The 14,246-nt window shown below is 37.9% G+C and overlaps 1 protein-coding gene across 1 annotated transcript in view; it reads left to right on the forward strand.

Moving 5' to 3' along the window:
• ABHD2 (abhydrolase domain containing 2, acylglycerol lipase) overlaps positions 1 to 14,246 on the forward strand; it is a 1,158,770-nt gene that overhangs the window by 481,463 nt on the left and 663,061 nt on the right. The gene's annotated exons all lie outside the window — the stretch shown is intronic.

A 14,246-nucleotide genomic window follows, 5' to 3' on the forward strand; every position in this document is an offset into this window, starting at 1 on the left:
GACTCCACACAGAAGGCACTCCAGCCAAGAATTGAACAGGAGAACCTCTTGCTGTGAGGCGACAATGCTACTGCGGCTGTGGTTTGTTTGCATTATAATATACTAAATATTTATGGAAAGACTATGAACACACTAACTCTAAAGAATATGATTACATTGTAGTTTGTGAAGTTTTAATAGCTTTTATTGTTGACAAAATGATGTCATTGCTTTATCTTTTGCTTTTTAAGTTAATTTGCAGAAGGTGCCAGAATGCAAGGATGTGTATAGGCTACTAGAGGTGTGATGCACCACGTAGGTGTTAATGAGTTCAAAACTTTATTTGGCTCATATTATTGGCATTTATGTAATACTGTTTATTAATGTGAAGTAGTAAAAGGTTATATTTTTGATAGTTTATTTTATTTATTTATTTATTTCAGTTTGATGACCGGGGAGGTCCACAGGGCTCAGGAGTCCGTTTTCAGTGGAGACCCAGGGAGAAAAGCTTCACATTACATAATAAACATTAAGATACAACAAATTAAAATACAGATTTAAAGATACAGTTACATTATAAATCTAGAGACATGATGTGGCACATTGGTTACATAGCATCTGAGTCATGTGATGACATGAGTATTTCAGTGGTTACATAGTATCTGAGTCTTGTGATGGCAGTATAAGTACGATGTTAGGGAGGGGAGAAAAGGGAAAGTAGACTATTTACAATATTTACATTTTGCATACAAGATAACATTGTTAGATTAACTAGTATCCATGGGGAGCTAAGATGTTTAGAAATAGGAATATAGAAATACAATTTAGAGTAGGGAGAAAAGAAGGCTAGGTGGGGAAAGTACAATTGCACTTCCAATTGGAGGAGAGGTGGGAATGGAGTTGGGATTTGAAGTTGTCAAAGTTTTCTGTGGTTCGTAATGAAGGAGGGAGAGAATTCCATTTTTTGGCTAAGGAAAAGGACAGGAGAAGCTGTCCAGCAGGGCAGTTTGGTTTGTAGACGGTGATTAGGTTTAGTTGAGCAGATCTAAGTGGCCTGTGAGGGGTGTATGGTTGTAGGATGTTGGATAGTGCAGGACATTTAGTAGGGTTAAGTAATAGCCTGTGGGCAGTAGTAAGTTGGAGATAGCCTAGATAATTGGGAAGTTCTAGCCAGTTTAGTAAGTGGAGGGCAGAGCAAAGGTGGGAGGAGTATTTGGCTTTGATGGCGAATTTTGAAATTTTATTGTAACAACTTTCCATTTTGGAAGAGATGGAGGCAGATAAGTTATTTAGTAGAGGAGCACCATACATTAGTGAGGGAAGAAGATAGGTAGTGGCGAGAGTTAGTCTAGTAGAAGGAGATAGTGGATGTTTCTGTAAAGCAAGCCAAGTTTTTGATGTGCTTTCTTAATGTTTAGTTGAATATGGGTGTCCATCTATAGTTACCCCAAGTAGTTTGGTGAAGGGAACAATTTCTATGGTTGAATTGTTGGTAGCTACTAATTTGGAAAGAATTTTTATCAAGAGAAGGAGGATTTAGAGGGAGAGAAAAGTAATATTTTGGATTTGTTAGCATTTAGAGATGTGGTTTTGTACCATCGAGTTCTCAGTGGTGGAGAAGGCAGTTTGAGTGTTTGAAGTTCGGGGAGGTTGGTGGCACAGCAGATTAAAGTAGAGTCATCTGCATATTGTACAATTTTGGTATTTGGGATGGCAGAGTGGAAATCATTGATAAAGATGTTAAACAACATTGGGCCAAGAATGGATCCTTGGGGAACCCCAGTGGGGGGTGGGAAGGATATTTGAGGCGCCTTTTCTCCATTTTACAGCTTGAGATCTGTCAGATATGTAACTTGAGAACCAGGATTGTGGGACAGGTTAAGGTTAGCAAGGTGGCTTGGGAGACTGTATCGAAAGCCTTGGAGAGATCTAATAGAACTGTAGATACTATTTTTCCAGAGTCATGGGCATGGTTGACTATATCTAGGAATGAGAGAAGAGCAGTTATAGTGCTATGGGCAGGACGGAAACCATGTTGGGTTTGAGAGATAAGGTGTTTTTTTGGTTAGGAAAGGCAAGAGTTGGATGTGAATGCATTTTTCCAATATTTTTGATATTGGGGAGAGGATGGCTATAGGGCGAAAGTTTGAGGTATTATTACTTTTGCCATGTTTGTGGAGAGGATGTATAAAGGTAGCATGCTACAGCTTGGGACATAAGATTCCTGTATGGATCTGTTGATTAGGATGCTAATCAGGAGGGTGATTCCGTCTGCAGCAATTTTTAAAAAGTGAGATGGAATGTTATCTGGGGCATTGGAGCATGGTTTTAGTTTGCAGAGAAGTTTTTTTATGTAGGAGATAGAAATAGGTTTAAGTTCAAAAGTTGGGGGAGAGTTGGGTTTAGAGGCTGGGGAAGAGTGACTGTCACTGACCTGTGTGGACGGGTTATTATTTGGGAAGGTCTTGGTCTATTATTGTTTCTAATACCAGATAATTAGTTTTTTGTTAGTTAGACTGTAGTGTTTCTAAAATGTTTAGATAATGTAAATGCAAACTTTGCAAACTTATTTATGTTACTTTTCTACTTATGTATATTAAACTATAAAATTAATCTTTACTAATGCATAATTGACCCAAGTACCATTTTTCCCATGTGCTACCAATGCTAGCAATTTGCATAAGTAAATAACATTAACTAAATAACATTTGATGTCAATGCAAATCTATGAAGACTAGAATATTTGTTATATGTTGTTGTTAATGTTGTCTTAAATTTGAGTTGTTTTCAAATGATTGCTTATGCATGATTTCAGCAGTATGTTAGTGTCCACTCAGTATGTTTATAGAGTTGCAGCTGTTGGTCATAAATTAATCCATACGATCATACTGCAAAAGGATTCAAGGTTATGTATGATTAGAGCTAAAATGGGTGACTGGTCATGATCAGGATGTTGTTACTATAATTAGATGTGAGGTTTTTAGTATTCCTGACTAAAACTGGAGTTAAGTGGGATGCTTCAGTGTATATTTTGTACAGGTTGTGTAGTTCCTAAAACTAATTTGTGTTACCTTTGACAGATTAACAGATAAGGGGGTGTGGTGTTATGCCTAGTATTCTATATTTTATATGAAACCTATTTTAATGCCCTTAAAAATGAAACTTTTTTTTTTTTGCAAAATAGCAACATCTGTTCAATGGATCAGATTTCTTGATTCTTGAAATCTGAATGACTTACAAATTATAAATGCAGTAATTTTTTTTTATAAATTTATTCTATAAATTATGTACCCAAATTATTCTTACTCAACACATAAGCAATGGTCTAATACTAATAAAAAAAGGATTTTTAATATCATTGCTGCATGGAATCATAGAAATAAATTAATGTGTCCATTTTAACAAATATTTAAGTATGTTAGAAATATAATATCCATTTGCATCCTGTTATAAGCATGAATTACATAATAGAGAAATGTAGTATTTTACATATTTTCAATGTGTTATCTAAATTTAGAAATTGCCATTGTGTGTTAGAGTTGATTGGAATATGGTTATTGATCCTCAAATGATGGCTCTACAAAGGCCAGTTACCAAAATATAAATTCATCTGTAGCTATTTTAAACATGATAGTTGAATATGAGCTGTGTTAGTTTTACTCTGACCACCAGTAATAGATTTGCCTATTTCTAGCAAATTAACAGCAGCTATTAAAGAACTAATAATTGAACCTTGCTACTTTTTGGGCCATTCAAAAATTCATCTTCACATAGATTTAATTGATACCCCAGTACTATAAACTCTGATAGTAGCTGGGCACTAAATCTGAAACTTTGATAAAAAATGAAGTTAGAAATGAAAATTAATAGAATGGTAAATGACTTTTATAAAAAGCTAATAAAACCTGTCATTCAGTGAGTGCACAGCATTGCAAATGCAAAAGTGAGACTTTGTAATAAACGTTTTCTCATTACAAAAGAAAAAAATGAGAAAAGGAGTACAAGTTTGAAAAACTAAGTTATTGAAATTGGAAATGTTTATATTCTAAATTATAATAAAGCTGTTTACATGCAAGTAAAGGTATTTCAAAAATAATTAAATTGTGTTTACATTTTGCAGCTCTCATAGTATGACACTATAGTTTTGGCATAATATTTAAAATGGGATCAAACTCCATCTAAATTAACATTTTTAGTAAGAATTCAAAATGTGTGTATATATATATATATATATATATATATATATATATATATATATATGTGTGTGTGTGTGGGGGGGTCCAATTTGAATTCTCAAAATTAGACTTCATCAAACTCTAAAACACTGAATGTGTTATACCAAATCTCCACTAAACAGAAAACTGACTTTACTGAACTACACACCACCATAAACAACTCTACATTAAAAACAAATACATAAATACAAATTCTATAACAGTTTTGCAGGGGGGCAAGCCAGTGATGGAAAGGATACATCTCCGATGCTCACTGTATTGTGATCTCCATTAAAAATAGAGTGCTGTTAATATAACTTTAACATACAAAATACATCCTTCGGGACCATGGCATAATTACCTTTTTACCCAAAATGCCATCATGTCTGCTGAGAGCTGTAACTGGTACGAAGTACGACAGTGCATATAAGTACTGTACCCTTGCACTTTCCATAAGAACAACAGCTTAACTACTTCACTGTAATGTAACTCGAACAACTAATACTTCGGCAGTGAGGGAAGTGTGGTTTCTGCATAACGGAGTCTGTGTTTTAGAGTACGATGAGTAATTTCGATAATTCTAATGGAACCCATATATATATATATATATATATATATATATATATATATATATATGTATATATATATGAGAGAGAGATGCACATAGCTATGTATGGAGTCCCTTCACAAGCTTGAAGTTTCAAAACTTCAAGATGCAAATGGTTGAGATCATAAGATGGAAGTTTTGAATGGAGACCTCCGTACAGAGGGGATGGGAAATTTACTGTTTTTCTCACTGCAGTCTTGGAGTTGGTATATTTATTTAGCAGGGTGGGGTGGGGGGTGCAGGGAGGCTTGCCCCCTGCAAAAATGTAAAAAAAATATTTTTTTATTTTTTTATTACAATTTCAAAGTTTCAAAACTTCGATCTTATGGTCTTGACTATTTGAAGTTTGAAATTTTGAAACTTTAAGCTTGTGAAGTAGATCCATATATGTATATCTATATGTGAAATTAATGCCTAAAACACAAGATATTTTGTATGCTTATACTAGTATATAAAAGTTATAATGATGTTTGCCCCATTAACTTTTCAGAGAATTCAATAAATACCTAGACAAAATTATCTTACTTCCTTTAGATGATAAGTAAATAATTTCTATCAAATCCAATGCAGGTTGCAGAAATATAAAAAAATAAATAAAAACGCCACAACAAGAGTGCCATCACGGAACCTTGTTTAAGAAGTTAAAAACACAAGACTAAGCGCTTTTACCCTTTAAATACATACAGGGTGTCAGAGTGAATCATTTAAGTAAAACCACAACATAAAACCTAATTGTCCGTTAGGTCTATATAAGTTGTGGTTTTACTTAAATGACGGCAATCTTGGAGATGTTTACCAAGTTATAGAATTTACTATGTTATAATTACATTCAGTAAGTTTTTAGACCACTATGTAGGAAATAAATAAAAAAACCCTGGAGTCTGATCTGGGTGCATATTGACAATGACACTGACAATAGGATGATAACAGATGGGTTACAGAGTATTCGTGACAATAGGATGATAATAGATGGGTTTACAGAGGTCATTAAGTAGCCAGGAATTGCTTAATGGTTTGAATGCCCTTCCTAAAGGTGAGGCCTCCTGGGCCAGATGGATTACTTTTGAATAGTTACAAGAGTACTAAGCTGTTTTTAGTGAAACCCTTGATGCACCTATTTCACCATAACATTCTTATAGGGATTACCCTTCCAGTGTTCAAGTAGTTTAGGGTAGTGGAGCTCCCTAAACTAGACAAAGGCCACCCCCTTAAGGCTGAAATCAGTCCATTTTTTTAATAAAATGTTTAGGTTAAACTATATGCATAAAATGTAACAAATAGGGTGCATTTGGTTTTGACAAATGTACATCCCTCTCAAACAGAGTTGTAAAAAGCAGATGTAGTCTTGACCATATGCAGTCTTTCTTTACTGCAGTGCAAATTCAGAGTGTCTGCTCCTGCTTCAGTGCAGCATTATTTGACTTTGAAAAATCACTTAGTTCCTTACACAGGTGGCACTTATCCTCTAGAGAAGTTCAGGTTCCCCTATCAGTTGATAATGGCTTTTAAAGTACTTACAAAATTATGAACATCCCCAGCCTTTCCCTTCCTTTCTTACAGGGTACACTTCTAGGATGTCCCATTTCTGTTCCTCTCTCTGTTTTTGCAGTACAGCCCCTAGTGCAGTATATTGGGAGGCTTCATATATGCAGGGATGGCAGCTGATGAATCAAGAATGTCGCCTCCTTGTTACCAGTGATTTATTGTTTTCCCACAGGGCATAGTCCAAGATTCTGAAATTTTACAAGACACTTGAGTTTTTTTTTTTTTAATGCTGTCTCAAGGCAAAACATGAATAAATGTGAAACTGAGCTCTTCCCAACATCCTTCCGGTTGTTATTTGACCTCAACAAAGCACATTGGAGTTAAGTTACTCTTGAATTTTTAGAGATTGACAGAGCCGGATTTAAAACACTGTGGGAGAAAGTTTATAATGTAAAACAAGTACTTTTAAAATTGTTTCTTCCTCTAGTTTTGTATTTTCTTAAACATGTAGGCATCCTGCAAAATGATCTGTGGTTAAGTATGATTCAGAAACAAGCCTTGCAGTTTCTGTGGGACTCCAGAAGACCCATAGCCCCAAATATTTGCTGTGTTAGTTGCCCCTTGGTGCACAGAGATAAAGCCATTAGTGGCTTGAGTGCTGCAGGGGTCATAGGAGGAGGAGGAGGATGTAAGTTTGTGGTGATGTCTCTTTGCCCATCCTGTGAGTGGAGGGGAAGCAGCCTAGGTTTACTGCAATATGCATTACAAGCCTGGCCAGCTCTTTGCTACATGAGCTTTGAGCCATTTGGCTGGAAGGTTGCACATGTACTGAATTGAACATGCACCTTCTGAAGGCGGCAACTGCCAAAATAGCGAGGATTCAAAGAGGGTGGAGTTAGGGTGGACTTCTTAGCAGCACTATGATGATGTAGCAGTGTCCTTGATCTCCTCACTAACTCTGGAAGGGGGGGTCAGGTTTAGCCAAGGGAGGTTAGAGTGAGACCATTATACCTGGTGAATGAGGAGAGGAGCTGCTGGGAGATGGTCAGCTGAGGGAAGAAAAAGATTTGTTGTGTTTGCCTATCTTAGGTTAGAATGATTAGAGTTGTAAATTTATAGGTAAATACTAGGCTATCAGTCTACATACAGACTTTACAAGCCTAACCAATAATCAGAGATCAGAATCAAATCATATAATTTGTATCTGTGAGATAAAGATCTTAACTATTAATCTAATCCCACCCCCGAGGAGTCATGTATGAATTGCTGATCCATATGTCTTGACATTGTCAGCATATGCGTGCATTACCATTAATCTATTCTACATCTTGGGATATGTCATATATGCAGAGGTGGCATTTGGACCCTTGTCTGTGGAGAGTTCAACAAGTAAGGGCCAATCACATAACCATTGCACTACAACTTCAGTTTGAATCTCCCGGCTTATGCAAGGGCATTTATTATGCACAAACTCAAAATGGGCAGTCCTAAAGACACTAATACTAGGGGCAAGATGTCCTTTCTTAGATCACTGTTGTAATATTCCAAATTGTTGGGTTATCCAGGCAGATAACCTGGACATCCACCAAATTGTTGGGTTATCCCAGCAGATAACCTGGACATCCAAATAGGGTACCAAAGCATTCTCTACAAAGATCTCCACTCCCACTGCCTCTCCTGTTTAGGTGCAGAGCAAGATTGTAAGACTTATATGAGTTGCCAGTCTTTAGTACCTAAAACCTTATGGGTGCAACTTTCTTCCCTCAATATATACTTGGAAACTCAGTACCTTAATTCCTTCACCCAGACTGAGAGAGTAGACCCTTCCATCCCTGACATCTCACCTCTACCAAAGAAAAAGAAATTTAAGAAGCTTACGCTCCACATTACGCCTGCCCATTTGGACTCAGACTTACCTGTTGTGATTTTGGAACCCACTGTTGAACCGACGTCTTTTCAGATACCCGCTACTGTGACCCCACTGCTGGTTAGTATGATGTCTCAGATTTACACATCTAAAATGACTGATGTTACCTACACTGGTGAGAAGGGGGGAATGCCCCATGTAACTATTTTCAAAGGACTCAAGGGTATACTGCAAATTTTAGACCGGGAAATAACTAACGTCACTTATCAATGTACTTCAGGGTTCAAAACCTCCATGTTTTGTGAAAGCGTATGTCATGCCTAAAAAGAAAAAAATAGAAAACTAAGAATGTTCTCTGTTCCCGGACATCCAGGAAAAAGTAGTTGATGGATTTTTCCCAGGACCTGTTTAAGTCTATAATGACACTCAAGCAAACATCTTTTGCATCATCTGCTCATGCTTCATCCCATAAAAGACATTGACTCATCATCTGAGGACGAGGAGGTATACTCAGACTCTGAACATTCCTTGGCCTATTCTTCTTCGATCCATTCCCCAGGTCAAGTGTCCTGAGATGATGGTGAGGATTCCCTCTTCTGGATTCCCCTGTTGAACAAGCTTCCAGGGAAACAGTCTGTAACATGATTAAACCTTTTGAATGGGATTCAAAGCAAGTTTGTGATGTGAAAAAACATATAATCCTCTAGAGATAGGCACTCCTGCTCTTCTAACTCCTGTCCTGGAGGCATTTTTGATACATTTGCATCCACTTCCATTGCCCTTGATTCTCAAACTCCACTTCCTAAAGGCCTGATGAATTCTGTAAAGTACCTGATAATCTAAAGTTTCTGTACAAGAATCCCCCTTTTCAGATCCTTCTGTGTTTTTCTATAAGTACAGGCAAGCCTTCTGAAATCCTACCTCCTGCTTAATAATCTTCCCTCAGATAAAAACAGCAGAGCAATGGATAGACTGGAAAAGGTTTATACTTCATTAACCTTAGCTGTCAGAGCAGTGAACTATCAGACCCAAATGACTAAATGTTTGCTGTGTGTTTTGGGGAACTTAAAACCTTGGCTTCAGTGGCAAGACCAGCCAGAAGGAAAATAGGCCATGGCCACCCAGGCCTCCCAAGTAACTACGCATAGCATCAAATGCAGCTATGATGAGTGGAAGCTTCCTCAAGAGCAGGTGCTGCAGGTCTGGTTATTAGAGGATATGCATGGCTGTGCTATCAGCCTGTGTCAAAGGACATTAATTCCTAGCTTCTAGATTCTCCTCTGAATAAGAATCTGTTATTTCTCCCTGGTGCAGCCATTCTGTTTAAAATCTTACAAGAACAGTGGAAAATAAGAGGATTGTAGACAAACTCTACTCTTTGATAACCAGATACCAGAGAAACTACCCTCCAAAACCTACTACCTTTGCCCACAAGGAGTTCCAGACACTTCCTAAGGCCATAAATGCCAAGGAATATATAAGTACAGGCAAGCCTTCTGAAATCCTACCTCCTGCTTAATAATCTTCCCTCAGATAAAAACAGCAGAGCAATGGATAGACTGGAAAAGGTTTATACTTCATTAACCTTAGCTGTCAGAGCAGTGAACTATCAGACCCAAATGACTAAATGTTTGCTGTGTGTTTTGGGGAACTTAAAACCTTGGCTTCAGTGGCAAGACCAGCCAGAAGGAAAATAGGCCATGGCCACCCAGGCCTCCCAAGTAACTACGCATAGCATCAAATGCAGCTATGATGAGTGGAAGCTTCCTCAAGAGCAGGTGCTGCAGGTCTGGTTATTAGAGGATATGCATGGCTGTGCTATCAGCCTGTGTCAAAGGACATTAATTCCTAGCTTCTAGATTCTCCTCTGAATAAGAATCTGTTATTTGTCCCTGGTGCAGCCATTCTGTTTAAAATCTTACAAGAACAGTGGAAAATAAGAGGATTGTAGACAAACTCTACTCTTTGATAACCAGATACCAGAGAAACTACCCTCCAAAACCTACTACCTTTGCCCACAAGGAGTTCCAGACACTTCCTAAGGCCATAAATGCCAAGGAAAAGGCTCCAGGACAAGTCTGACAGGGATTCAAAGGCAGGGAGGCTTCCCTACACAGACCAAGTCAGCCTGCCTACCTTGTGATCCCCCCTCAGTCTCTCTCCCCCCCATCCAAAAGACTTGCATCGTCTACAGGAAAAGGGTAGATTATTACTTCAAACAAATGGGTCCTTTCCATTATCCGACTTGATTATAAAATGGCTTGCAAGGAAGTCCATTCATTCAAGGCCATCCCCTCTACCACCTCACTGTAAGATAAAGTTACTGCCTCCTATTTTTCAATTCTTGCTCGACCAGGGCACTATAGAGCCTTTGCCACAGCAGTGCGTGGAAAAAGGGTTCTATTAAAGACTTTTCCTGGTTCCAAGAAAATGGTAATGGAGACCTATATTGGGTCTGTCCACTCGCAACATCTTTCTCAAAGGCCTATTTTTCCAGGTGCTGTACGTCCAACCTCTTCTGGTCTTCATTCTTCTGCAAGCCTTGGTTTTGCACTATGATGTCTACCTCCACATTCCAATCCACCCTCCGTTCAGGAAATTCCTGAAGTTTTTGTCTTACTCATTACACTTTCAGTTACGTGCTTTTCTCTTTGGACTTTCTACAGCCCCCAGGGTTTTCACAAAGTGTCTGGCTCCAGTCATAGCCTTCTGCAGGATGCAGAAAATACAGATATTCCTTTACTTGGATGCATTATTAATACAAGTATCTTGACCAGAAACCCTTGTGATCCCTCTCAACTTCACTGTGTCCCTATTCCAAAGTCTGGGGTTCACTGTCAACTTCAGGATGTCCCCTCTGAGTCTATCAAAGACCTAGTCTTTTTCAGCTGTAAGCTGGACACCAAGTTCATGCAGGCTTTCCTACCTGCAGGCAAGGTACAGAGTCATTCCAGTTACTTCTAGTCTCTGCTCCCTCTTCAGACTTGCACTGCAAGAGACATATTCAGGGTGCTGGAGTTCATGGTTGCAATGTCCCTTTTGCCAATATTCATATGAGAAAAATCCATCGTTATCTGAAATCCATTTGGTCTAAGCACTTCCATTCTCTGGACACACAGATTCCTTTTTTCTCCTGCTTAAGGAAAGAAATCCAATGGTGGCTATTGCATGTAAACCTCACTCGAAGCCTGCCTTTTAAAATTCAGACACCACAACAGGAGTTACACACACGTGCTTCAGACATTACATGGGGGCATGAAGGGGGCTCCCTGAGAGTTCAGAGCCAGTAATACTAAATCTGAGATCAGAGCACATCAGCCTGAAGGAGATGTAGGGATTACTACAGGCCCTGTAGATCTTCTCCCATTCCTGGCACCTGGGATATTTCAGAATTTTCACAGACAGCACAGCAGTTTGAAGGAACCAGGTCTTATCTATGCAGGCTGGCATGGGATCAGGCCACAAAAACAAATCTGACCCTTCAAGCCATTTATATGTTGTTAGTCCCAAACAAGAAAAATGCCAGCACCTCGGAGAGTCAGACAAATAAGTTTTATTTGACTTCAAAAAGCAAGTAATTAGACCGGTTTCAGCTCAAAGCTTTCCTCAGTAATACATTGAAGTAATTGTAAGAAGCCCTTATATAGCTGAAAAATGTAGATTCATGACATCATTTCCTGTAATTAATTAGGCATAAAAATGTTATAGTAGTAAGAAGTCACAAATAATACATTATTGAAATATCATCCATCTGTAAATGAGTTTACTATCAAAATATCAATATGACATAACTCTGTAATAAAACAGAAAATAAAAAAAGAAAATAAAAAATCAAAGAAAAGAAAATAGTGATTTATACAATAAGGATTGAATTACTTACTGCAAAATCATAACTTGTCATTTAGCCCTGGGGGAAAAAGTCCCCCTAGTTTAATAATCCACCTTCTCTCCTTTGTATTAAGAATATCGTGCCATCCTGATTTAAAAGAGCGATCTCCCAAAATTCGATCAATAATGGTAAAGGTAAATCTTGCATTTGAATGTTTAGTTGTATGTTTATAAAGTGCATTGGTAATTCTGTGGTTTCTGATGTCCCCTAAGTGTTCTGAAATTCTAATGCGGAACTGCCTTGATGTCTGGCCAATGTAGAATGCCTGACATGTACAGGTGGCTAAATAGATTATCCAATCTGAGCTGCAATTTCCGAAGAAATTGATGTCATATACCTGACCTGTGTTTTTACTGGTGAAACTCGTAGTTTTGAAAATGTAATTGCAAAAGCTGCAATGGCCACAGGGGAAGTTCCCAATCAGCTTGTCTCCAGTAAGTGTCCTTTGTGTGTAATTGTCCTGCTTAATTTTGGATGTTTTTTTGTAATGAGAGAAATGGGAACATAAGGATTTGCCCTTTCTGTAAGAGAAGTAACAACGTTCTCCTAAATAGTTTTCTAAAAGGGGGTGCGAGTTAAGTATATTCCAGTGGTTATTGACAATATTAATAAGATTTCTACTGTTACGGCCATAGGTGGTGACCAATCTGCATACTTCGGAATCCCCAGTTTTCTTACTTTTCTTGTATTTCAATAGAGAGTCTCTAGGTATGGAGTCACAGGTTTGGACCGCTGAGTTGATGATTTGTGATGAGTATCCTCTGGACAAAAATCTGTTGGTTAAGTCCTGTTGATATTTGGTGAGGTCTTCCTGCGAGGAACATATTCTTCTTATTCTCATGAATTGGGATTTTGGAATATTTTTGGTAATATGTTTCGGATGGAAACTGTTGGCATGTAAGAGAGTGTTGTACTGGGGAAATTTCCTATAGACAGATGTTTGCAGTGTGTTGTCAATCTGTCTTTTCAAATGGACATCCAAGAAATGAATTTCATTGAGATGATGTTCTTCAGTGAATTCAATCCCCCAAATATTGCCATTTAAATATTCCAAAAATTCCCCAAGATATTCATGGCCTCCTTTCCAAACCAACCAACAATCGTCCAGGTATCTCCTCCATATGTCTATTTCCGGTAAGTATATGTTGTGCATTGGATCATAAATGATTGTTTCCTCTATGTATCCCATAAACAGATCTGCATAGATGGGCGCAAAGGAGGCTCCCATGGCTGTTCCTTGTAATTGCCAATAGCAATCCTGCTGGAAATAGAATACATTTTGGTCAAAATATGTTCCGCCATACATAATATTAGTGTGTTCATTCCTGGTGGATATAGATTTGCTTTGTATAGCCAAAACTCCAATGCCATTAAGCCAGCCCAATGAGGGATACTGGTATATAGAGAGGATACGTCCAAAGTGCACATAAGCCAGTCCGAGTCTAGCTGTGTATCAGTGACAATCTTCAAGAATTCCGTGGTATCCTGTATTCTAGCACGAATGAATTTTAATAATGGTTTTAACTTTTCAGTAAGAAAGGCCGAAAGAGGTTCAGTTAGTGAGCCAATGCCTGATACAATTGGTCTACCCGGTGGTTGTTCCAAAGATTTATGAATCTTTGGTAGAAGATATAGATATTGTTTGGCAGGATCTTTAACTGTCAGATGTTTCTTTGTTTTCTCTGAGATTATACCATTCTCTACTGCCTCTTTGAGAAATAAAGTAATTTCAGTTTGAAAACCAGGTGTTGGATCAATATCCATCTTCATATAGTGGTGGTGATTAGATAGTTGTCTATTGGCTTCACTCAGATAATAATCATTATCCATAACCACAACCGCACCCCCTTTATCTGCTGGAATAATAACAATATCAGTGTTGTTTTTAAGTTGTGTAAGCGCCAACTGTTCCTGTTTGGAAAGATTGTTGTGCATAATGTCTGTGGAGCTGTAATGAAAATGTAAATCTTTAATAACAGCCTGTTGGAACACAGAAACATGTTTGTCCATTGGGGGTGTAAAGGAGGATTTATGAAATTTGAAGTCAGTTGATCTTTGAGTGTCATTATGTGCGTCCTGCTGTTGAAAAAATATTTTTAGGTTAATCTTTCTGCAAAATTCTAAGATGTCAGATACAAAAGTGCTCTCATCAATAAAGAAACCTGGGATAAAACCGAGTCCTTTATTCAATAGTGCATGTTGTTC

Source organism: Protopterus annectens, chromosome 7.part0, assembly GCF_019279795.1.
Source record: "Protopterus annectens isolate FY-2018-M chromosome 7.part0, PAN1.0, whole genome shotgun sequence".
NCBI classification, from domain to species: Eukaryota; Metazoa; Chordata; order Ceratodontiformes; family Protopteridae; genus Protopterus; species Protopterus annectens.